At 35.2% G+C, this 4,530-nt stretch overlaps 1 pseudogene across 1 annotated transcript; it reads right to left on the bottom strand.

Moving 5' to 3' along the window:
• Positions 1-2,479: 2,479 nt before the first annotated feature.
• LOC147504375 (uncharacterized) lies at positions 2,480-4,530 on the bottom strand (annotated as a pseudogene). Its single transcript, XR_015221007.1, has 5 exons — positions 4,344-4,530; positions 3,941-4,091; positions 3,188-3,313; positions 2,933-3,013; positions 2,480-2,810 (listed from the first exon to the last, which is right to left on the bottom strand). The product of XR_015221007.1 is annotated as an uncharacterized LOC147504375 (transcript).

Genomic DNA, 4,530 nt, shown 5'->3' with positions numbered 1-4,530 from the left:
AAGCAAAAGTAAATAACAAGGTTTTCTCTAGTTACATAATATGAAGACTCTATTATCTCGGACTTGTCCTCTAGAATATCCATTTCCTTCCTTCTTACACCATCTCCTAATCCCATGACACCTAATAAAGACCTCTAGCTCGATTAGGAATAGGTTAGTGTGATAGTAAAATGGCGGATGTGTTTGATCGACCCAGCTTCCTTGTTGTCATTGAGATTGTAAAAGGTAAAAGTGTGCCCGTTTACTTACCGAGATGTGAACTTTGGTGGAAAAATCAGTTTTAGATGATTGATTATTATGCATATATTAGCTTAGGGTTATTTGGGTTATTCTTATGTAATTCTTTAGAGATGTATAGATAGTTGAGCATGAATAAAGGAAACAATAGTTTTATTTCTTAGTCGTTGTAGTATAGATGAAGTTTGTGAGTACCTTCAATGGAAAACTCTCCGCGAGGCTATAACTTCGTCCACTAGAGAATTCCTAGTGGTTTAAGGCCTTGTTGCATATGGTCAATGCAATCGCGACTCAATAAAGCTTGAGTAGTTAGAACTCCATTTTTGGTCACTTTCTTCTTTTCTCATCTTTGCTTGAGGACAATCAAAATCTTTGTTTGGGGGTGGTTTGATAAGAGCCCAAAACGTAGTTTTAACCCCTTAATAATTATCTTTGTTAGACCAATTATGTGAATAATAGAGTAAGAGTTATCGCGATTACGTGTTTTAGCCATTTCGGGCTTCAAGGTCCATTATGTGCGCGAAAATTTAGATATGGAACAAAATACAAACATATAGTTCATCACTTGATACTTCCAAATGTATAAAGCTTATCCATCAAAGTCACATTCAAGTGGTTACTTGATATCGGATACCGAAAAGCGAAGGAGGAAGTAGCATTTGTCGGGAAGATCGAGCGAGAGTCTCATCTCCCAAGCTTTGGGTTAGTGTAGCTCTCTTCTTGGATGGCTGTCTTAATGCAACCGATATCATCAGGTGCACTTATCCGCTCTTTTATCCGTTGTTAGGTTATAGCTCTCTTCTTTCCTTTGGTAGTAGATCTTGTTGTTAGACGAAGAGCAGAGTGGAGCAAGGACATGATATTAGTTACCCTGCGCTATTCCTAAATAAGGCTACAGATCGTAGTGAGCGTTTCCCAATTGTAGACCGGGAAGGTAGCTCTTTCCATGCTAGTGAACTAAGTGTTGTTCTTAAGTCCCTTCTAATCTTTACTACACCATAATAGGCTATTACTAACGGAAAAAAACTGTTACGAATAATTTTCGCAACGCTTAAAATGCATTGCAAATAGGGCGTGGGTAAAGTGTTGGAAATGTTTGTAACAGTTAAAAAGCGTTGCAAACCAAATTTTCCAACGATTATTAACCGTTGCAGAGTGACAATTACTAACGATTAAAAAGCATTGCGTAGTTTGATTCGTAACGATTATTGATTGATGTTTTAATATTTATTTTTGCTTTGCAACGGTTTCCAACCGTTACTAATGTGTTGATATGGTAAAAAAAATTATTTTAATTTTTTTCCTACCCTAAACCCGCACCTCCTCCGGGTTTCATATAGAAGCAAATAAAATTACAAATGCTTTTTCATACCATTTAACAAGTAAAATAAACACAAACAAGCGTCGGAAAAAAAATATTATATTCATTAAACCATATATATAACTTCAAAAGAGTTTTGAGAGTTACAAATTCAGATTTACTAAGGGTTATAAATTTCTATACGATTTTCCAAACAATCCCGAATCTTCAAAATGCAATAACAGGCATTAGTGACAATGACTTCACTCAATATAAATCCTAGTGCCGCTCCAAAACCCATCTAATTCCAAAAAAATCACAAAACAAATAATGAACTCAGAAAAACAATCATACTAATTAAATTCATGCAATTAATTAAATACTTGCCCCACCCCCTAAAGATGAGCATTTGTTGTCTACTACCATATCTCGACGACATAAACAATGATTACATAAAATCAGTGCATAAAAAGAAAATCTTGTAGTAACTTGACGAGTTGAAAATTGAGAAAATGGAGAGTGGTTTAAGTTTTTACCTTGACGAGGAGCTTGAGGTGAGCATGACTCATCAGATTGGGAAGCAATTCTTTTGGCCCTCTTGTTTTTCCCTTCATAAAATCAATACCATTACCATATAATATACATTGAAGAAACAGTGGACAGAAATACCCTTACATTCTCCATCATCTTCGACCCCTTATTCAGCTTTGCAGTATGAGATGATAAGGTCTTGATCACTAGTGATGTAGATGTTGTTTGTATTGCAGTCGGGATGCCACAACTACCAGCTCTCCTCGAAAATTCCAAACAGCAACAGTTCTATTCCGGAATGTCAAGAACAGGTGGTTCTCATAGAGGAAGAAAAGGCAGATGGGATCATAGAGGAAGAACAGGTGGTTCTCATAAACTCTGTACGGCTAACTTCAGCCAGCTCCAAGTTTCTTACCTGCTCAAAAAACAGCAAGGAAATACGATGAGGAAAAAACATAAAAAGACCTGGCATATGCCTGCCCCTTGGAGAAGATGTCCAAGGAAAAGCACTATATGCAATTGGGTACAACAGAACCAACAAGTCCTCACATCAAATATTTGTAGGTTCTCATTTTCTTGCTTGACCAGAAGTTTCACATTGAATTGCTCGATAAAATCAACTTTCTTGTTACGGTGTAGCAAGTGATGAAATGATTTCAATACTGTTCCATCTTCGATCGACAATATTTTTAAAGGAACATAACCAACAACTCTATGGAATATTAACAACATGATTCCTGGACTAGTACGCACAAAAAATAAAGATACAAAACAATGAATAAAATAATAAAAGTTACACAGATACTTGAGAACAAAAAAAAAAACATAAAGAAAAACTTGAAAAAAAAACTAAAAATTACAGACCTGATCTTGATCTCTTGCACATTTTCGTCACATATTGAGTACAAGAATGAGTAGTTCTTGAGGTCAAACACCTTGTAAATGCTGCACAAATTTGACAGACAATCACTTTCAAATACGGGCAACGTGTCAATTCTGGATAGTCTTACTGCGTACTACTAGTGCATTGTTGTGTGCTTCCAATCCTTAAACCAGTTGGAAGTGATAAAAACAACCATAGCACTTTTTAAACAGTAATACCAAACTGAATTTGCTTACCCATCCTGAGCAGAGTAAGTCAAAACTTTTCCATTTACATCATCAAACTCAACAAAACCAGGTCACTTAAGTGATTCCGATTCAAAAGAGGAAATCCAGCATCCAGTTGATATAAGCCTAATATACCTACAAAATAATCAATCCAATAATGTATTAATTTCATATGATTATATGTTTAAAATTTGAAACTGCTGGAGTGTACAGAATCCAGTCCAGGTTTTCCATATTGCACACCGATGAGCTCTATAAATTATCAAGTATCAATATTGACTAGTAGGTGGTAGCAAGCAAAATCATATACTGTATGATACTTTTCTGATCAGAGTTTTGTGTGGTTAATTCCAATACAAATAAGAATGTTAAGAATATTTTTAACTATAAACAAAGGGGCACAAATTCTTTGATACATATGCAGATGCAAACACTAGGCCACCGTTTCATTCACATAAGAACTCCTGCAAAGGATAGCAGACAGATTCTTTTGCATGCTTGAAGGAAACATGAAATAAAAATGGCAAATAACATAAGGAAAGCTCAATTGCAAGCAAGTTTATACACTTTCTATCATAATTTTCTTTCCTTTACCCTCAAATAAAGGGCCTCAAACATTGTGTGCCCTTCAGTTATATTTGAACTAACTGTGATTCCATCAAATATCACCCTTTCCATGCTAAAATAAAATATATCCTGAACTAAACAAAGCCACCCCAAATAGTGAGTTATAACTGTAGAGTAAACCATCGAATTTCTTACTCGATTGGAGTAGTCCTGCACTTCAACGAGCTAAAATGATCTGAGGCATAAACTGATACTGTGATGAGAGACTCATTGTTCTTGTTATAGAAAAGACTTCTAATCACCTCATCAGGGCTGATATTCAGAAAGCAAATGCGTTTATTGGTTGCTGTCAACATCAATACACAACAAAACAAGAAGAATTAGGACATGAATATGAATTCTCAAGGAGAAGTATTTTAGAGATATCAAAGTAATCACATTCGTTTTTTATTTAAAACACCTAGCAGTCTAGTACAATGTGGGTTGAATGATTCATTTCTTAATTCACAAAGTAGTTCTTTCATAACTTTTCAACTTTATTCGCATTCTAAGATAAATGATGTCCCAACTGTAAGCCAATTAGATGATGAATACTTACTGCAAATAAAAGCAGCACAAAAGCTCGACTGTGCAAGAGTGAAAATAACATCTTTTGCAGCAACAATCTCTATAATCTTGGATCCCTTTTTAAGAAACTGTAGTCTCATAAACAAATGAGCATTCAAATCATATGTATCAAACTCCTCCTGCATTGTCGCACAACGAGATTAATTATGATGTCTTTT

The sequence above is a fragment of the Coptis chinensis genome, chromosome 4 (genome assembly GCF_015680905.1).
Source record: "Coptis chinensis isolate HL-2020 chromosome 4, ASM1568090v1, whole genome shotgun sequence".
Lineage (NCBI taxonomy): Eukaryota > Viridiplantae > Streptophyta > Magnoliopsida > Ranunculales > Ranunculaceae > Coptis > Coptis chinensis.
This window is presented reverse-complemented; position numbering and strand designations above follow the sequence as displayed.